Here is a 21,742-nt window from a genome sequence, read left to right on the forward strand (position 1 = left end):
CGGCCGGGCAGCGGACCCGGCGGGGGAGCGGGGAAGCGGGCGAGCAAGGAGTTAAGCGGGGCCGGAGGCAGAGCGCTTGTCAGACGCGAGCATGTGCAGTTTGCACCGCATCCGTACTATGGGTGAGTGCCGCCGCCGCCGCCGCCGCCGCCGCCGCCGCCGCCGCCGCCGCCGCCGCCGCCGCCGCCGCCGGCGGCTCCGTTCTGCCCGGGCAGCGGCGACAACAGCCCCCCGACCTCCGCACCGCCGCGGCGGCGGCCGACACACAATGCGGGACTAGGCGCCGCGCGGGAGAACCGGCGGCGTGGGGGAGGCAGGGCCGGCAACTCGGCGCGGGGGGAGCCCGAGCGCCGGGCTTGGGGGCGGGGAGCAGGCGGCGCAGGAGAGCGCCCCGAGCACCGGCGCGGGAGGAGGAGCGGGAGCGAGCAGGGGAGACAGCGCTCCCGGCCGCACCTGCGCCCGGCAGGCGGCCGGCCCTGCCCTGCCCCTGCTCGCGGCCCCGGCCCCGGCCCCGCACCGGTAGGTGCCCCCGATGCCCGCAGAGAGGCCTTTCCGCCGCCGGGAGAGGTGGCCGCGCGGGGCGGGCAGCGCCGAGTGCGGGGGGGCGCGAGCGATGGTGCGGTGATGGGGAAGACCAGGCGACCGGGCTGGGGACGCTGCCGGATCCCGCTTCCTCTTTGCTTTCGGTTTCGAAGCGGTGCCCCGGCTCGAGAGCGAGCCGCAAATTAGATGGTGCGCCCAGGCTTGGATTCCCTGAGGGGGATGGGCACACAGGGGGGCGTGTTGGGGAAGGGGGTGCACGCTGGCAACTTTCACCGCCTGAAACAAAGGGGGCTTGGGGAGATGCGAGGGGAAGGGGTCAGCCGGGGATCTCCGGCAGCGGAAGGTTGACATCCCCTCTTCCTCCGGGCGGAGAGCATCCCCTAGGCCGCCTCAGGGGAGCGGAGGGGGCGTCAGGCTGGGTGGAAGCTAGAGAGGCTTGGGAGTGGGAACCACGGACCCTCCTGAGTTTGAGGCTGAGGACTTTTCTGAAGGGGAGGGAACCGTGCCAAGATGAACCCTCTCTCCAGGGTGCATAGAAAAACTAGGTGATGGTGGACTGCACACCTAGGCGTCCTCCCCTTCCCAGCCCCCTGGCTGCCAGCTCTCCATCTGCCCACCCTGATTCCGGTCCTCTGTGGGAGATGCGGGGCTGGGATGGGGACCATTACAGCAAGGGGAAGGCGATATTGGCCTCTTTCCCAGGTGTCTTCCTTTCCCTCTTCCTGTGCCCAGTCAGAAACTGATCCCCTTCCCTTCCTGCCCTGGACTGTGTCTCCCTCTTTCTCCACAGTTTCCTTGGGGGGTATGTTTGTTTGTTTGCCTCAGGTACAGAGCTTAGGGTGGCAGGTTGTTCTGACGCCACTTCGAGCCCTCCCAGGAGGAAAAGAGCAGGACCCTGGGGAGCTGTGCCAGCATAACCTTGGGGGCTCAGCTCACCAATTCTCCTGCGTTCTCAGCACCCAGTAGCAAAGGAGCTGTTATTCTGGCCTTCAGACTTGGGTCATCAGGGGGCCTGGGTTTTTCTCTTTGCTGTAACCAGGAAGAGGGGTCAAGGGGAGGGCTGAAGAGCCTTCCCGGGGCAGGGATGGGGGATACAGTGTCTTTCTCTCTAGAAAACAAATGGGCCAGTTTCCAGGTCCCCAGTCCCCGACCTTGTGTCTCCAAGAACAAGGTGCCTCCAGCTCTGATCTGGCTTGCGTGTGACCACCGGCTTCTATCCTGTGGCAGGACTGCCTATTGCCTTTCTTCCTCTTAGAAAAGACAGCCCTTTGAGAGTCGGATTTTCCCCCTGGTTGCAAGGCAGTGCTACATCTGCTTGCCTGTGGAGACAGAAGGCACTGGATTGTGGGGGGGGGGGGGGGTGGCGGGTGTTGAACTGCTGGGTGACTCTCCTGTCTGCTCCTGGTGACTGAACTAATGCTGTGAGTGGTTGGGCCAGAGGTGGGCCTCCCAGGACACCCTAGAGGAATGGAGGGATGGGCTGAGATGAGGCTTGGCCTTTCTCCCCTAGGCTTTATATTTGGGGACAGAGTTGAGTAACTGGGGAGACAGTAGAGAGTGGGCCAACTTATTTATCTCATCCTTGGAGGGAAATTACAAGCTGATTTAGTGTTGACTTTGGTCACTTAAAGGTACAGGAGGGAGGGAGCAGTAAAGGATAGCAGGAAAAAATGAAGTCCCCTGAGCTATAGCTCTATATGGCCCTGGACCTTGTGGCTGAAGTCAGATGCAGGTGCTAGACCGGAGAGCACCACCCGCCCCACTTCTAGGGCCCTTTCCCCTCTAAATGGGCAGGGTTGATTATGGCTCAGTTCCCCTTTGGGTTAATCCCCAAGCTATTCTGAGCTGAGGATAATGGTATAGAGGCCTGACCTCCCCACCTCCAGTGGTGAGAGAGGGGCTTTTCCATGGACTGTTACTCAAATGTACTGACCATAGATGGGAAAATGATACTCCCTCCGACTCCCCCTTTTAAAGTGATGAGGCATGAGTTTTTACATTTATAAAGTGACTTAAGTGCCCTGGGTTCTTGAATGAAAGATGTTAAATGAGTTAGGGAGCCTTATACTGTGTTTAATTTCACTTGTATCAGATTCACATACTGTTTCTAAAGGGAAAGGTGTCATTTTGCAGGAAAGGGCTACATTACAGCATTTGTGATAGGGAAAGCTCAGTGTTGGTTTTAAAAGTGTAAGTTTTTAATCAGAAAGGCGCTTGCGGGCAGCAAGTGCTTTTCTGTCTGCCTCTGCTCTCTGGATACCTTCAGGTTACTTCCTAGTAGGGTTTTTTCTGGTAGATGGTGTCCAGCCTGGATGTCGGTGACAGTCACCCTCCAAGCTCTCAGAAGGGTCTCTGATGATGTTGGGGACGCTGATGTTATAAATTGAGACCTGGGTAAGGGCAGTAAAGTGAAGCCGCTTGACCTTATCAGCAGCCGTATCAGATCTGGCTGTCCTTGAGGGAAGGGAAATCTAACCCTGGCACAGCCTGACTGTTTTCAAATTTGTATCTCTTTACTTTCCTCCGCACTCCTCCCCCACCCCCAATTTACAGACAAGGTGGTTTGGGTTAGTTTTTTATTTTTACTTTTTGTTCCAGGAACATTCCTTTTAAGGTGTGGATAATTTCTGACTTGTCAAACTCTCAGCTCCCTTTGTGGCAACACCTGGCTAAGGAGGGAATGTCGGAAGGGATACTGATGCTCTGAGCAAGAAGAAACTCAGCCTTACTGACCAGGTGTTCTGCTTCCTCCATCACCACCTCTCAGAAGTCAGAGGCTTTGTATTTGAAAAGTAAACTCTAAGCTGATTTCTGGGGAAGGGCTGGGAGGTGGTACTTTTGACTGTGGCTTCCATGGAGGGAAACTGAGTCACACTAAGAGTTAGCACACTGGCTGTGGTGTGTGTGAATGTCTGTGTTGGGGAAGTTTTCCTTTCCTGGGATTTAAGAATGTTTACCGTTAAGTACCGGAGGAGATCCACTGGTTACACTTTTTCATCATGAGATAAAGATGCACTGATAGAATTTAGGTACCTATGTGTTTGATTTCAAATGTACATTTGCCTCAGACTTTGAGCTGTGGGATGTGTCATGCTGCTGTGATTCAAGGAGAAGGAAGGGGTTTTCACCCTTAAAACTCACAGCCATAGATAGAACTGAGGCTGAATAAGGAATCTATCCCATTCTCTGTCCCATTCCCAGATGAAAAAGAGAATCTGCTCCCTTCCCTTTGCTCACATCCATCCTGCAGGTGTGAACTCCCACTCTGCTTCGCCCTAAGGCTATCCTCAATGTTCATTTTAACATCAGTTCCTTTATGTATAGATCTGGTGGGACCGAGGTCACAGAGTGAGTGCCATTGGCCCCCTGGTCCCTTAGAGGATGGTTCTGAAAGGTAACTTTCCACCCTCCCCGGATGTTGGTGCTTCTGCCTTTGGGGTCGGTCACCATCAAGTCTGGCAACTCGAGGAGTAACCAAAGTCATTGCCAATTCCTGTTTCTGAACATCCAGCTCCCCATTGTTCTTTACTCTGCTTGCTCCCCAACAGGGAGTTTGATACCCTTTGAGGGCTCTTGGCTCTCACTGTGGCTGGTGTTATAGAGGGACAGCATCCTTGGAATTAGGGCAGACAGTCTACATGGGCAGGACTTGGGTCCTCAGATCGCTCCTTTTTGCTGCTCACTCTGGAAGCATGGCAGTTAAAACAAAGTAAGACTTGCATTGTTAAATCCTAACTTACCATAGGGAGATCTAATAAATCGGGGGCGTAATTGGAGAGGGCTCTTTCTGCCATTCCTTTCCACGTCAGAAGCCCTGCATTCAGGACACACTGGATTAGCCATTTCTGACTGCTTTCGTAGTTGGACTTGAATGACGAAGGCCTTCTAGCTGGTTCATTCATTTGTTGTTTCCTTTCAATTTTTTTTTTTTTTTTTTTGCGGTACGCGGGCCTCTCACCGCTGTGGCCTCTCCCGCTGTGGAGCACAGGCTACGGACGCGCAGGCTCAGCGGCCATGGCTCACGGGCCCAGCCGCTCCGTGGCATGTGGGATCTTCCCAGACCAGGGCACGAACCCGTGTCCCCTGCATCAGCAGGCTGACTCTCAGCCACTGCGCCACCAGGGAAGCCCTCCTTTCAGTTTTTAAGAGGCACTCCTGTCACGTGAGTTTCTGGAATGGTCCGTTTTCATCAGAAAGGTCACTTACCCTGAGTTTTCCTAAGGCCTTGACACCAGCTCCGAGCTAGGGATGCCAGCCAAGAAGGAGATTGAAGGGCCACAAAGAGAGGATTCTTTTCTGGAGTTCTGGAGTTCTTTGGAGCAACGGTGGGGACCACTGCCAGCCCCCATCTTCTTTTCCATAGCTGTCCTTGGCCAGACTCCATTTAGTCTTCAGTCCCTAGGACCCATACCCTGCCTCATTCCCGATCAAAAAAGCCTTTCTAAAGCCAGGAATAAGGCAGCCAGGTCAGTGGTCGTACTTTCATCTACCTTCTGAAAGCAAATATGGACGAGAAATATTGTCACCAGTGGGAAACAGAAGCAGCGGCTCCAGACTTTCATTTTGTAAATGTGTTTTCGCCTGCCACAAACAAGGAGATGACCTTCCTATGCTGATCTGTAGATGCCTTAAAGCTTTCATATAGCCTGCCCAGTTTCCAGCACATGGCGAGTACCTATTACATCATCAGCTGTGGTACTTGGATATGATCAGAGACCCAGATTTCTAGGCTGTTGGGCAATGCTGTCGTTTGTGCAGGAGCTGATGGTTGGCGAAGGCTTCCGGAATTAGGAAATCCGGGATCCCTCCCTGACTCACTCGTGTGACCTTGGACAGCCCATGTCAGCCCTCTGGGATTTAATTCCACACAGGGAACTTCAGCTGGCTTCAGTGAACATAGCAATAATAATGACGACAGCCACTGTTTATTGAATACTTACTATATGCCAGGCATTGGGCTAAGCACTCGATAAAGAATAAAGTCACTGCCCATGTCACACAGCTAGCAAGAGTCCAAATTGGGATTTAAACTGAGATCTGTCTGATGCTACTGTGTTCAGTAGCCTTGGATAGCATGGTGGAACAAACGCTGGGGAGGAAGTAAAGTGGAGGTGGTGTTAGTTAAAGTATAGGAAGGAGAGCTGGTGTGGATTAAACACAGCTACTTAAAAGGAGATGAAAATTGAGATTCTTCTTTGAAAAACAATATCCTGACGAATGTTTGGGAAGAGAGGGGTCGGTACCCTGCACTGGGGAAGCAGACCAGATGGCCTGGGATTTGCTGTAAGAGGACCAGACTTCTGCTTGGCATAGGGATATGTCTCATAAACCCCATTTCATCTGGATGCCAGATTTTTCTCTTGCTTGATAGGCTGTCTGGGCAGCATTTTGCCTTCTGTCACCCTCCTTCCACTAGTCATAGTAGTTCGTCTTAGCAGATTCTTGACTCCAGGCCTCGTCCTCCAACCTAGTTTCTGGGCCTTCCTTCCCCTGCCCGTCATTATGGTCCAGCTGTGGAGACCCTGATTATGACTCCTGGTCCCAGGTATACTCTGCAAAGTACGGTAAGCATTGGACCATCCTGTTCTTCTGAGGAAGTACTTGTGGCCGCTGATTACTCCATTCAAAGGTGACCGGCCAGTTCATCGGGATGGTCCTCAACTCTTTTATCCTTGTTTGTTCTAGGCAAGTTAATTCTGGGGCTTTCCTACCACTGTGACGTGTTTGTGGAAGAGGAATGAAGATTGAGGTGGTGGCCTGCGGGAGGGGAGCTGACCTCCTTTGAGAGTTACCATGACGGTGTATAATGGAGCGTTGTGCTGGGGTCTGGGGACTTTGTTTGGTTCTTGTCTCAGCTCATGTGACATGAGTTCGTTTCCTTGTCTGTAGAATGAGAATGTTGGAAGAGATATTCTCTAACACCTCCTGCAGCCATCATGCTTGGGTCATCTAGTAGAATCTGGATAATTTGGTTTTTTCTCAAACGATAACTCAGCTGGTCTGGAGTTGGAGGAAGTCACAGCTGGGAGAGCAGAGGTGGGGTTGAAGGAGAAAGAAGCCAAATTGGAAGTGAGGGGACTAAGATACAGTTGGAGCAAGTCCCTTCTTGGGAAGGGGGACTAGGTTGGATCATTCCTCGTTTGTTTAAAGGGGGCAGCCGAGAGGTGGCGTCTGTTCACCCTTATACACGCCATCTCCTAAATGATGAGGTACACCCCTTGTATCTTGTCTTAAAACTTCAACTTTATCCCGCCCCCGTCCTTCCGCTTTCCCCAAGTGAAGGCAGCAGGGAAGTTGTGCCTGGTGTATGTCTTAGAGTCTGCACTTACATGTGGCTGATGCCAGGGCCTGGTTCAGTCCAGGATCCTCCAGGGCTCCGGGACCGGAGGACTTTGACTGATGCCTTCCGACTGACTCAGAGTCAATGAGAACGTATCTCCCCCTGCTGCCCTAGCTCCACTTAAAAGAGCAAGATCATACTATGAGCTCAGCCTAGGAACTCGTGAAATTGGGCCGCCTTGATTTCCCTTTGCGCAAGCCATTTGTCCAAGGATTCTGTTCTCCATCGGTACGTCTTCTGTTTTAATTTCATCGTATTCAAGGTTGGGGAGCAAATGAGTTCCCATTGAACCCACCAAACCCATCTTTTCTGTCCCTACCTGCCTTGCTTTATTCCTGAGTTCCTTATTGCCCTATAGCAGTGATTTCTAATGGTGGTTACCATACCACTGGGAATATTGAGAGATGATTTTAGTTGGCAAAGGGACAAACATTTCATTTTAATAGCTATGTTTCTAATGAATGTAAAGAAACATGACTCATTGGGATGACTTAACTCACTAACACGACTTAATTGTGTCTCCTGCTGGACCTTTATGTTGATTTAGTGGGATTAATTGTTTCCCTGCCGTGGGAGGAAAACTCAATCAGGCCCCATAACTTTCTGGGTCATTCTTAGGCGGTAGGAGGTCCTGTGGTCACTTTAAGTCACAAACGGTCTCAATTCAGTACTTAATACATCCAGTCCTTTGTCACTGGCCTGAGAGGGACAGGAAAGGGCTTACTTGGCCAGCACTGTTGTCTGCCAGCTCCCAGCTTCCTGGGCTTGGCAGGTACTTAATGCTGAGTCTCTTCTTGTGGCCACGTTCATGGGTTTCTCAGACACTCTTCCCCCACATTTGCTGGGACCATTTACTCCTGGTTGTCTTGAAAAGAGCAAATTATCCACTATTCTAGATCACTGTTCTCTCCTCAGCCCCTAAAATCCGCGATTCACCTCCAGCCCCTTCCGGCTAAGGTCCTTCTGTCTGTCCGAGTGGCCCTCCTGGACAAGACCTGCTCTGATCTCTTGCCAGCCCTCACTTGCTTGTGGCCCACTTTAGCCCAAGGAGACAATCACACATCCTCTGGCGCAGTGAACCTGGGAATGCAGGCCCATCCCCCAGCTCAGCCGGCTCCCTTGGCTCCGCCCACAGCAGATGGCCAGCTTTTGTCTCACACCTTGTGTGTCTCAGGTATAGTCAGAGGCCAGTCCACCCTGTCCTTTCAGTTGCAAGGTCAGATATCAGATTTCCTGGGTGGTTCTTTTGGAGGCCCTCTTACCAGCTTGGGAGCGTCCTACCTGTTGTATTCACTGCCTTAGTTAACACTTTTGATGGACCCTCTTGTTACGTATCATCAAAACCACAGCTGTCACAAGAAGCCCAGGATTTCATGGATATTATAGCTTAGGATAAGGCTACAGTACCTATATAACTACAAATTTAACTTAAATTAACAACAACTAACATTTATTGAATACTTAAAATGAATGCCAGGTACTGTTTTCAGGACAGTAAACACTCTTTCATGTAACTCTTACAAGGGAGGTACTTCTTTATTTCTGTTTTACAAATGAGTAAACTGAGGCAAAGAGAGATTAAGCAGCTTGTCCAAGCTCACACAGTTGGCATCAGAGCCCGGATTCAGATGGAAAGAATCTGACCCCAGAGTGGGCTCATTTAAATAGCCATGCTCTGCCTCTTCCTAGAGGGTTGTGGGCAGCCATAAATCATGAAGGCAGAACCCAAATGATTGGGAAATGCGGCCTTAGGACATAATTGTAAGTTCTTCACTCTGGCATTTAAGCTCTCTATGCATTGCCTTTACCTGCTTTTCTAACTGCTCGTTCTGTGCCCTTCACCAGAACCTAATCCACATGCCCAACTCACCCGCCATGCACCCGCCCGCCCCGCCCCATACCTCATTATTTCCCTGCCAGGAGGTCCCTCCCCTGCTTTGCTGCCTCCCCAAATTACAGTCCTTGTGGAAGTCGGAACCCATCTTTGCTGCAAAGGTGTGTTTGACCAAAACCACTTCCGCTGGGATCTTTTACAACTCTTTTCATTTCCTCACTAAATTGGCAATTATTATGTGCTTTCCTGCAGAGAGCAGTGAAGAGCAGGTTTAGCACACCTGAGTCTGATCTCTCTGTGCCACTCACTTCCTGTTTCTAACTCGTGCAAGGCCTTCACCCTCTCTGAACTTCGGTTTCATCATTTTTAAAGTGTGGGTGTGGATTAGCCCTTTTCAGATTCCAATATTCAATGATTTTTGGTCACCTTCCAGTCTCCTCTAACTTTTCAGCTCTTGAGGGCTGGACCCGTGTCTAGTATGTCTCAGTACAGCCCAGGACTCTGTACAGGCTTTTACACACACACAGTATTTAACAATGTCAGTTGGTTGGTTGGCTGGTGGGAAATGCTTTAAGTTTGCTCTGGGCTTGACTGACTTTTAGAAATCGCCTTCCTCTGGGTGATCACTGCTGAGGACCGTTGCAGCTCTCTTTTCTGTACAAGTTTGTAACAAAAGTTTTGGGTCCAATCTGCCGCCTTTTTTCTTTAAGAGACGTAATGTAATGCTATTCAGGGCCACACTTTTTTATCTGCAGTTTCAAAATTCAAAACATTCTAAAACCAAAAGGCTTTTCTTTAACTCGTGTGATGACAAATCCTGACCTGGACGAACATGAGGCCACCGGCAGTCTCTTTACTAGGCAGAGTGTGAATATTCATAGATCTGGCTGCAGAAATGTGCATGTGTTTGGGGGTGCTGCCCCCAGACCCTGCTGTGGGGATTATGTAATCTACTGGATGTGCTCTACGTTACCTTTAAAAAAAAATCTAAACAATTCTGAATGCCAAGGGTTTGGGACCAGAGATTGTGGTTCTGTGCGGTATTTCTTCAGAGATGCTATTGGCAGTAAGTGGTGGATAGGTCCTTGGGATGCGGGACTGTGCTAACATCACAGACCCTCACGTGACCTCGCCTCCTTGGCCTTGCTCTAATCTTGGCCCTGGTTCCAGTATGATAGCCCACGCCTTGGCTTTCCAATCTGTTTTTTTAAAATATTGCATTGTGATATAATTTATCTTGATTAGTAAGTCTTTCTTGGCACCTCCTTAAGTTTTGTGCTGAGGCAAGTGTGACTTCTCCCTCACCCTAGTCCCAGCCCTGCTTGACTCCTAAACCAAGAAGGCTTCCCTGTTGCTGCTGTGGCATCTCAGGGATGAACTGATGTGTCCTCAGGGTGGGAGTGACTGCTGGGTGCATGTACGTCACTTTAATCCTGGGATTGGGGGTGGGGGGAAGGGCCCTGTTGGCCCCCTGGCTGAGTCAGCTCTGCAGAGGGACTTGTAAACTCATTCCTAGATGCATGTCCTACATCTGGGTGTTTCTTCAGAGCCCAAGTGAGCCAGGTTCCTCTACTTCCTTCTGGGAAGGAATGCAGTAACTCATTTGAGAGTCAATCTGCTTGTTAATCCCTACGGCTGCTTCAACCTAACATTTTAAAATTAAAAACAGAAAAAAAAAAGATACACACACACACACACACACACACACACACAAGTGTTCCTGGAAGAACATGAGAACAACAGAAGAATGTACAGTGGTGGAATCTAAAGTGTTCTATTGTGTTTTCTTCATTTTTTTTGATGAGGAAACCAAGAGGAGAGGTAATAGAGTTGTGAGGGTTAGTGGAAGAGCCAGGCTCAGAAAGCCCTGTTTCCAGGTCTCCCATTAGCATCCAAGCCAGCAGGCTGTGCTGTTCCCTTTTTCCCAGTCCCCAGGTGTCCTCAGATGGGGAGGACACATGAATCAGTTAGCTATCCCATCTTGATTGAAGGACACGTTTTTTTTAACCTTTCATCCCTATGTGGCAGTGACGGGCATGCCTGTGGGAATTTAGGCCACCTTTCCCCTCCCATTAAATAACCAGCCCCTCTCAGATTCGGAGCCCTAAGTATTTCTGGCCTGCCTTTTTAACCTATTACATACTGTTTACTCATCTTCTCATGCATTAAGAAGATATTCCCCAGACCAAGCCTGGCACCTAGTTCTCTGACTTCTTCTAAACACATCCAGATATTCAAGCATTTGTCATTTCCCTGGGCCCTGCAGATGACGTGTGGTCTTCTACCTATTGTCATTACGTGCTGGAAAATGCTGAGGTATAGTATAATTTAAATTAATCATGGAGATGAAATTTCCCAAAGGTCCCCAACTGAATAGTTGTCTTAAGCCCCATGGGTTGACCACGTCGTGTACCCATCGTTCAGGAACTTCATGTCCATATCTGTGAAAGACCATTGAATTTACTCTGTGGGATTGATCGTGTGAAGCCACCCTGATTCTACTCACCCCTCCATTGCCCTCAGCACTGCAGTTTCCCTTGCATCCCACAATCTGGGATGGTGCCCCTTTTTATTAGAACAATTATTTGTAATGCCTCCTAATTACCCCGAATAAAATTCATAGATAATATGACATACCTGTATACGTAAATTAAAAAAAAGTCCATATGCCTAAACTGTATTAAGAGAAATAAAGGAAAAGTTAATTATAATACAATATCACATATTCCAGTATGTAATTGTTTGGGCACGACAACAGAAAACAGAAGGAAGGAGTCAGATGCTTGAACCTGTACATAGAATCACTGAGAATGTAACAGCTACAAATACCCACAAGATACAGGTGTGTTGTGTGGGTGACTCAAATACCAGGAGAGGTGACGCTGAGGCTTTTTCCCAGCTGGTGGACCACTCTTGGTAAAGTTCCACACAGTACAGTATCCCCTCGACTTGCACTCCAGTGGCATTCCTGGACAAGTCAGTGTATGTTAAAACCATGCAAAAATCCTCTGTTTATTTCAGAAAGGGAGTTTTGTTCTAGATGCCGATAATTATGAATGGGCTTTTCACCTCTGTGAATGCCTAGTGGAATGTTCTAAAGTTACGTGTGTGGGGGGGTTCTTTTGTGGGTTGTTGTGGGAACTGCAGGGCGTCTGGCATTCCAGGTCCCCACTAATAAGTACCTGTGGTACTCCCCACCCACCATGGTGCTGACGGAAGGCCCTTACCCCCGCCATCCCAGGGGTGGCCCCATTGAGAACAACTGGTCTGGAAGAAGGACCAGGACCAGGAACTGGGAGATCTGTGTTCTGGGTCTGGGCCACAGCACCTTAGTACTTGTATGACCTTAACTCTGGCTACCTGGGTCTCCTCTCTGTAAAGGGATTATTATTATTATTTTATTTTATTTTATTATTTTATTTTTTTTTGCGGTACGCGGGCCTCTCACTGTTGTGGCCTCTCCCATTGTGGAGCACAGGCTCCGGACGCGCAGGCTCAGTGGCCATGGCTCACGGGCCCAGCCGCTCCGCGGCATGTGGGATCCTCCCGGACCAGGGCACAAACCCGTGTCCCCTGCATCGGCAGGCGGACTCTCAACCACTGCACCACCAGGGAAGCCGCTGTAAAGGGATTATAATGACACACGTGTCCTTGGCCTTTGGGATTGTGGCTTGCTGTGCTCTCCCCATGACCTCAGGACAGCCCAGAGCATCTATATGTGCCCCACAACGTATGTCCCAGCCACAAGCTCTCCGTCGCTGTGTGTGTTTTTTATTTTTTTCTTGGCCTTGAAACATCCTTAGGTCTCTCTTATCTGGGAAAGAAGGAAGGAGAAAGGGAGAAGGGATGCCTCCCCCTGCCCCCATCTCTACATCTCCAGCAGATTTTCTCTCTCCTTTCCTTCACAAGTAAATTTCTCAGAAGAGTCATCTGTCCACACTGTCTCAGTCACCTCCCTCTGCAGTCACACCTCCTTCTTAAATGGTCCCCAGGGACCTCTTTCTGCTAAACCTCCTCGGTCCCTGTCTGGCTTGCCTCTGCCGTTGACTGTGACCCCTGACACTCTCCTGCCCCCGCTTCCCTGGCGGGGCCCCTTCCTGGTGTCCTCCTCCCTCCCTGGCCTTTCCACAGGCCCCTTCACAGTACCTCCTCCTCTGCCAGCCCCAGATGTCACCCCTTGCACCTTCTCCCCAGAGGGTCCTCCTCTCTGCTGCTCCATCCAGCGGGGGTCCCAGACCTGCCTCCAGCCTAGAGTCCTGTGGGCATCTCACACTTCGAGCATCTGAAATGCAGTTCATTGTGGGTCACCTCCGATGCACATCTTTGCCGGCATCCTCTTCTCTCAGGGAATGAGCCCGCTATTGCCCACGTCAGAAGTATGGATGCCATTCTCTCTCTGTCTCTCCCCCCCTCTCTCCCCCACTCCCTCTCTCTCTCTCCCTCTCCTCCCCCACCCACAATAAATCTCTCCTGTCAGTCCTGCTTTCTTTCTTTCTTTTTTTTTTTTTTTTTTTTTTGCGATACGCGGGCCTCTCACTGTTGTGGCCTCTCCCGTTGCGGAGCACAGGCTCCGGACGCGCAGGCTCAGCGGCCATGGCTCACCGGCCCAGCCGCTCCGCGGCATGTGGGATCTTCCCGGACCGGGGCACGGACCCGTGTCCCCTGCATCGGCAGGCAGACTCTCAACCACTGCGCCGCCAGGGAAGCCCAGTCCTGCTTTCTTAATAGCTCCGGAGTCTTCGCTAAGTTGAGGTGGCTGCTGACCCTTGTTGGCATTTAGGATTGCGACCCCTACTTACTGTTTGGCTGGATTAATATCTTTAGAGGCTCTCAGCACTGACAGGCTTAGGGTCCCCTAGGTAATTAAAAATAAGTTAATATAATTCTAAATTATAATATAAAATCATGTACTTAGAAACAACAACATTTATTTGTGCGCTGAAGCCACAGTAGCTTCTTTCTGATTCTCACTCATTTTCTCTTCTTTAGAATAACTTCCTCTGGTGTCCCGTCGTGGCTGGTGCCCTCAGTGTGTGTCTAGTGGGCCAATCCAGGATCACTTAGAATGTCAGCCACCTGTGGCCCGAGCTTGGCCCTTGGCCTCTTGGGTCTTTGCGTGTACCTGGTGGCATGACATAGATCCTGGGTAATTGTTTAAGGAACGTGTGAAGGAATGCATGAATAATGAGATAAACTTGAAGTAGGTTCATTTAAGTAAAAGGCACTGTCGGAATGGAGGCTATTATTTGTAGGCTTCTGCTATTTGACGCTACAGTAGAATTTCCACTGTCGTGCTTCAGCTTTCATACTCCAACCCACTTAGCATTGAGTAGTCTGTACATAAAAGATGCATATAAGTATTTCTGAATTAATAAATAAATGGAGTTGTGCAATGAGATGGTTTGCTCGATTCCCTTTCCTGCAGTGAGGCTGCTTAAAGAGACTCCATCAGCTGCCTCTTGTTTAAAGAGGTGCATTATTTAAAGTGGCTACCCCTCCTCATAGTACCTGGGGAGGGAGGCTGTGCTTGTGTGTGGGGAGGGGAGGGGAGGGCTGGGGGTTTACTCTGGAGTTAGGTGGTGGTGATGGTGGTGGGGTGTGGGAAACAGAGCATCTACCCTAGAAAGCCTGCATGAGATCTCAGAAGGGATGAACGTGGTCTAAAGGCCTAAAGTCAGACAGAATGAATAGGACTAACCACACATTTGCGGGGGGGGGGGGGGGAATGAAATACCATGAAACACCTAGAAGGCTGTGGCTTAAAAAATATAACCTGACTCGTTAGTATGGGCTTGTGGACAAAACAGGTGTCAGAACATCTCCAGAAAATATTAACTACATATAAGAATAGATCCAAAAGGTTAACCAGTTCTGTCCTGTGGTACTGATAGGGCGGCCTCCTGGAAGATTGCTGATCTTGGGTAGAGGAAGGAGTAAATAGGTGGAGAAGTAAGAAAAGGGGAGGGCCCCATTGGAGAGGAAATGTGTCTGTGAGGGACATTGTGACAGGGCTGGAATTTTGGGGCTGGTGTAGACACGTGAGGACAAATGTCCTCCCTGGATTCACCCTCCATGTCTGCTCCACCCCACCCCACCCTGTCTAATGGAAGGGACCCCTTTGTTGTTGTTTTTTTCTCCAAACTTTTTGTTTTAAGTCCTTATTGAATTTGTTACAATATTACTTCTGTTTTATGTTTTGTTTTTTTGGCCACGAGGCATGTGAGATCTTAGCTCCCCAACCAGGGATCAAACCACACCCACTGCATTGGAAGGCAAAAAGTCCCAACCACTGGACCGCCAGGGAAGTCCCTCTCCAAACTTTTTATTTGGAAGTAATTTCAAACTTACAGAAAAGTTGCCAGAATAGTACAGAACACGCATATACTCTTTATCCAGATCCAGTATTTTTTAACATTTTGCCTCATTTGCTTTATCATTTATGTTTTCTCTCTCTCCCTCTTTCACCCTCTTTTTCCTGAACCTTTTTTTTTTTTAAATTTATTTATTTTTGACTGCGTTGGGTCTTCGTTGCTGCGCATGGGCTTTCTCTAGTTGCGGCGAGTGGGGGCTACTCTTCGTTGTGGAGCGCAGGCTTCTCATTGAGGTGGCTTCTCTTGTTGTGGAGCACGGGCTCTAGGCATGTGGGCTCAGTAGTTGTGGCACTCAGGCTCAGTAGTGTGGCTCTCGGACTCTAGAGCGCAGGCTCAGTAGTTGTGGCTCTCGAGCTTAGCTGCTCCATGGCATGTGGGATCTTCCCGGACCAGGGCTCGAACCCATGTCCCCTGCATTGGCAGGTGGATTCTCAACCACTGCACCACCAGGGAGGTCCTTTCCTGAACCTTTTTAGAGTAAGTTGCCTACATCATGGCCCTTTCTCTCTGGATATTTCAGTGTGGATTACTAAGAATAAGGATATTGTTTCACAGAACCTTCAGTAAATTGAACTTTGATATGATACTTTTATCTAATCTGCTGGTTATCTTACAGTTTTGTTGATTGACTTAATAACGTCCTTTACAGCATTTATTTCCTCTCCAGTCCAGGATCCAGCACTGCATTTAGTTGTTATGTCTCTTTAGTCTTTTCATCCAGAACAGTTCCTCAGCCTTTCTTTGTCTTTCATGACATTGACATTTTTAAGAATATAGCCGCCTCCTCCTCCCCCTTTAAAAAAAATAGAATGTTCTTCCTTTTGGATTTCTCTGCTGTTGCCTCACATTTAGACTGAGTTATACCCTCCTGGCTAGCATACACATGAGTGATGTTGTATCTTTTTCATTGTATTACATCCAGAGGCACCGGATGTCCATTCGCCCCTTACGTGTGATGTTAAGTTGGATCACTTCGTCAAGGTGTCCGATCTCTTCACTGTGCATTTACTGATTTTTCCTCGCTACTAATAAGCAATCTGTGGGGAGACAACCTAAGACCATATAAATGTCTTACTCCTTATCCACATTTTGCCCCGAGATTTACCAGTCATCCACCCTGGGTTTGCAGGTATTTCTGGATCCCAGGCAAGGCATGGGAGGTCAAGCTATCTGCGACCAGGTGACCCACTTTCGAGGGCATCACCCACGTGGGAGGACCTTGCTGTGCTGTGCCCAGCCCTGCTGAGAAACCACATTTCCACAATAGTTTTCCTCTTTCTACTCCCACCAGGATCGGAAGCTAATTCATCGTTCATTCAACTGACACATCGTTCATTCAACTGACACATAAGAATGTTCTTACGAAAGCTTCTCAGCTCAGTGAGAGCTGTCCTATGACCCTGGAGAATTAAGTGCCCTTAGGAGTTTGGGGGAGGAGGGATCAGAGTGGGTTAGGTACGATGAAGGGACATTTCATTAACAAGGGTAATCTTTGGGCCTTAAAGGACAGGCAAATCTGGGTAAGTAGCGATAGATAAGGGCATTCCAGGAGGGGAACAGTGTGCACAGAGACCTGGAGACAGGAGCATGGATGGAGAAATTGGGGGACAGCAAGTTATGTACCAGTCTGGATGGGGCCAAGGGTTGGTGTAGGGGGTAGGATCTACCCCCTCACTGAGCACCTACCTCGCACCAGGCATTTTAAAAAATAACTTTCCCGATTCTGAAAGTAACACATGTTTGATATAGGAAGTTTAGAAAAATAGTTTTTCTATATAAAGAAACATTTTAATGAAGTCGCTCTATTCTTTCATCCAGAGATAAGTGGTTAACCATGGTGTATTTCCGTCATTTCTGAGATCTTCATCATCCTTCTGGCAACAGCTTCGTTTGGGTTCATAGACTCAGTAGCCCCTCTTATCCCTCAGAGGATATTAATCATACTTTGGAAAACATTTCGTTCTGGTGACTTTATTGATTTTGTTTTCCAGCTGGAACTTCTGTTCTCTAATTCGGTGCTTCTTTGGTTGCTTTGGTTTTTGTCAAATGTTTGCTAAGTCTTGGTTGTGTTTCTTCTCCCTTTGTATTTTCAGGTTTTTTAGTCACCTCTGTGTGAAACCTGATTCCGCGCTCTAGAGCCAGCTGCCCCTGGTTGTGGACAGGAGGGTGGGATGTGCCTGCTGGGGATGCAGGAGCCGTCTACGTGTCCCCTTGCCTCCCTACCCTAATGTCCCGGCAGGAGCCTGGGTGGAGAGGTGGGGCAGGAGCCCGCTTGCCTGGCTCCTCCAAATCCTATGACCAACCACTCAGGGCCTCTCCTGGGCCCCTAATCTCTTGGACCCTTGGACCCTGCAGAGCCACTCCTCTGACTGAGTGTAGAATCCTCAGCCGCACTGCTGGGGTTCAAATCCTAGCCCTGGCACTTACTAGCACTATGACCTTGGGAAAGTTGTGTAACTCTGGGTCTTATCTGTAAAGCAGGGAAAATAATAATCTGTATTTCAAAGGATTTTTGTGAAGGTTAGATGAGATAATATGTGCTTAGAACAGCGTCTGGCACATATATGTCCTGTATGAGTGTCATTATTATTATTATTCCATGATTTTATTTTGGGGGTTGTGGTTTCTGTATCTGTTTATTCTCATTTGCTTCCATCTTCAGGGAGCCCATATAATTCCCTCGCTTTCTGGTGCTGTAATGGATTTATTCTTCTTAGAAAATGTCTTTTCTGTCATTTTCTAGGACTTGGGGGATTTAGGCATTTGCCCCTGGCCTGCCATCTTGATATAGTCATACATTTCCTTCAAGTTCTTTCTCTGTGAGCCTGTATGAGTGTGTTATTGTTATCTGTAATACATACATGAAGGCGTCCGTTTCCATCTGTGTCCACTCACCCAGGAGCCTGGCCCAGGGCAGGACTCGCCACCTGGTCTAGGTTCCCGGATGCTGACTCTGTCCTGTGCAGGCCTGGGAGGTGATGAGTTCTCTTCTCGGCCTTCCTCAGGCTGGTCTGAGGCGTCCTAGTGAATGTAATGGGTCCTCTGCTTCCTTTGTCAAAAGGAATGTTAATTATTTTCAGCAGTCTAATTACGTGCCTAATGAGAGCCTGACTGAGATAACATTCCCTTTAATTACTCTTGCCTAAGTGCTGTTTGGAGCCATATTTGAGAGTGTTGCAAGGCTCGGTACTTCCACAGTAGATAAAGCTGTCTGGCGAGAGGCTGAGTGAGGGGCCAGGGTTGCTGGCCCACGGTGGAGGGGCCTGCTGCAGTCAGTGCCCAGCCCGGTGTATGCTGGCCTTTCCTCTGGGCCATTACTTAAAGAAAAGGGACAGTCAGATTGGGTCATGTATGGAGCAAACAGCACCCATCACGGCGCCCCCAGAACAACTCATTTCTCGGTCTTCCCCTCCAACCCACCTGCCCTTCAAGCTCCTCTTGGCCAGGCCCCTCGCTCTTGGAGGACCTGCCCCCGTGCCTTTCCCTCCATTCAACACTTGGATTTTGAGTCCCTACCGTATGTCAAATTTTATCCAGGACATGAGGATGCAAAGGTAAGGAACTCGTGGTCCAGATGGCTTTCTAAAACAAAAAATTTGATCATGCCCTTCTCCTCTTTGGCCAGGAGAAATGCTACATGTCTGATCCCTGCCCCCTTCCAGGGTTTATCTTCTGTACTTCCTTTGGTGGCCTTCCTTTTGTTCTGATGTGGTGTCTTTCAATAACCAGGACTTCATGGGTAGACCCTTGGAAGGCAGCTCTCCCAAGCCCCTGGGTGGGCTTGAGTAGGCTGGAAGGGACAGCTTACATGAGATTGTCTGCCCTGAGAAAAAAGGGCAGCTCTAGGTGGCCCACTGCCATAGGTAAATTAAGTCCCCTAATTCCTGTCTGCACATCTGCACCTCCCATGAATGGTGTAGCAGGGGGAAAGTGCTGATGAAACCCTTGGCCCTCCCATTTTCTAGCTGTCATTTAACCTCTGAGCTTCCCTTGCCTCCTGTCAATCAGAGTTAATGCCTGCTTCATGGGCTCATGGAGGGGACTCATGAGATGACCTGTGTGACACCTGCCTGGCACATAGAGGGTACTCAATAAATGGTTTGGAGTTTTTTAAATAGTCCAAGCAGCACCCCCTACACTGAGTTATAGCCAGAGACTCAGAGGCTGGCCTCATTTTACCCATGGCCAGAGCCCTCTCCTGGCCTCTTGGATAAAAGTCACTCTTCAGACAGTAGACAGTGACTTTCTTGGAACAAGGGTTCATCCTCCCCCATCTCACAATGGCAGCCTTGGTTAACTAGGCTTGAGGGAGAGAATGAGGGCAGTGGTGTCTGTTCAGAAAAGAAAGAGGATTTCCAAGAGCAAGGAAGCTCAGCTCAGCTCAGCTTCAGGTCTGCGTGTTTGGCAGCCTTCTCGTCACCCTTGGTAAGTTCTAGAGCAATGTCCAGTGGAACTTTCTGTGATGATGGAAATGTTCTACATCTGCACTGTCCAGTATGGTAGACACTTGCCACATGTAGCTATTGAGCACTTTAAATGTGGCTAGTGAGACGAAGGAACTGACTTTTTTTATCTTATTCATTTTTAAAGTTAAATTTGAAAGAGTCCCATGTAGCTAGTGGCTCTCAAACTGGGTAGTGCAGTTCTGCAGTTTTCAGAAAAATTTCTCTCTGTGCACTTCTTGATCTTGGCTTGGGCCTCATCTCTAGGCTACTAGTTTTCTCATGTCCTGTTTTCAGAAGTCAAGGTGTGCTAGTTGCTGGCAAGGACCAGGTAAGTCAAGGGGAACTGACAAAATCAGTGACCAGGAGGGTGATTTGGAGCCCCCAGAGCTATAGCCATCCCGCTGAGATTCACCCACCACGCCAGGCATCCGACTTTCTTATTTGAGATTCTGCCCCTTACTGTCTGCAAAGGGCAGAGCCACTGGTTTTCACAGCAGCAGAGATGGGTAGGTGGTGCTCAGATACGTGACTCTCGTGCCAGCTAGGTGTGTTCCAGGTGAGGAGAAACCATCTGTGCTAGTTAGAATTTTCTTGATTGTAAGTGACAGAAAATCCAACAAACTACCTGGAGTAAAAAGGAATATTTACCTTCTTGTTAAGGTGAAACACCCAGGCTAGAGAGGACCTGGTGAAGTTACTTAAATTCTTTTGATCAGAAACAGATGGAAATTCCAGGCCATGAGTCAAAGGATTTCACCTTCCCTTCATGTGTTAATAAAATTGCCAAGCAACAGCTGATGAGGAATTCACGGTTTCCAGCCCCTGCCTGCAAGAAGAGTCTTCAGTTGACTAGCTACATTTATTTGGCAGTTGGGCACTTTGCCCTGACCTAGTTGGCCCTGTAGGGATCACCAGATGACCCTTGCGATAAGGGGCAGAGAATGTCTGACCCCTAATTACACAAACTTTAGCTTCTCTGGCCTGGCTGTTTCTCAAACTTGTTTAGCTTGTTTCACTTACTGTTCCCCCTGCCTGGAATGCTTTTCCCAAAGCTCTTTGCTAAGCTTCTTTGTGTCTTTCTGATGTAGGCCCTGATGCTAGATCCTTAGAGAAGTTTAAGACTCGCCCTCCTGCATCTAATTTCTTTCTGTCCCCTTCCAGGCCTTTGCCCTCCTTCGTGGCCTGATACCAGACATTACAGTATGTGCTGGCTGGCTTACTTATGGTCTGTCTCCCCACAGAACTGTGAGCACCAAGGGGGCAGGAACCTTGTCTTGTTCACACAGGGTACAGTGCCTGGCCTTCACCAGGTAGTCAATCTTTGCTGGAATACAACCCCTCGTATAAACAAACCAGCCTCCACAGGACTTCTGGGACCGGGTCCCCTGGCTGTTTAGAAATCTCTGGGGGTGGCTTGGCTGTAGCAAGCTGTGAAAAGTAGGGCATTGGGAGTCGCGCTGTTGAGATGCTCCAGATTTGTCCTCCGAAAGACCAACTGGGCTTCTTTCTGCCTCCACCGGGGAGGCAATGAAGGGGCAGGTGCGGTGGATTCACCTGTGGGACACCCGAAGGATGTGGGCCGTCATAGGGAGAAAGCAGATAAATTCCCGGTCACTTTGCGGGTGAGGCTGTGAGTCCGCTGCCTGTTCCTGTCCAGCTGACAGAAGGAGCCTTGCTGGTCTCACGTGATGAGGATTCCAGGGCCCCTCAGCTGCCGCCTGATGGGATCTGCACAGGGGATTATTGATGAAGGGGAGGTGAGGCAGCTCTTTACAGTAACACATGCCTTGCTCTGGGATGGCAGCCAGGCAGCTAATTAGAGAGCCCAGCAGCTGTCCAGCCTTTCAGGCAGTGAGCAGCAGCTACACAGTGCCAGGGGGTGGGATGGGAGGGAAAGGAAAGGAGCACAGGGCCAGAGGCCACCCTCTAAGGCGTAGGGGGTGGGTGGTCGGGGTTGGTTCCAGGGGGGGACATTGGGAGGGGTGTGTCAGGTGGAGTGGGCTGCATGGGGAGGAGGAAGGAAGAAGAGGAGGTTGTCAGGACAGGGTAGCCTACAGGTGAGACAGAAGAGAGGGTGATGAGATGTCCAGCAGGCAGGGTAACCCAGATTCCAAGCCCAGAGTGAGGGGCATGGAATGGAAGGACATGGCCAAGTGGAGGGGAGGGGGGGGGTCCATCCCCTATCTACACCCTTTCTTCCGCATGCCAG

The 21,742-nt window shown here is 49.6% G+C and overlaps 1 protein-coding gene across 1 annotated transcript in view; it reads left to right on the top strand.

Moving 5' to 3' along the window:
• The first annotated feature begins 308 nt into the window (after nt 1-308).
• Nucleotides 309-21,742, top strand: part of TMEM229B (transmembrane protein 229B) — a 36,791-nt gene continuing 15,357 nt past the window's right edge. Inside the window, exon 1 of the mRNA XM_073800332.1 lies at nt 309-519. The gene's annotated coding sequence lies outside the window, so the exon portion shown is untranslated. The remainder of the gene's footprint in view (nt 520-21,742) is intronic.

Source organism: Tursiops truncatus, chromosome 2 (genome assembly GCF_011762595.2).
Source record: "Tursiops truncatus isolate mTurTru1 chromosome 2, mTurTru1.mat.Y, whole genome shotgun sequence".
Lineage (NCBI taxonomy): Eukaryota > Metazoa > Chordata > Mammalia > Artiodactyla > Delphinidae > Tursiops > Tursiops truncatus.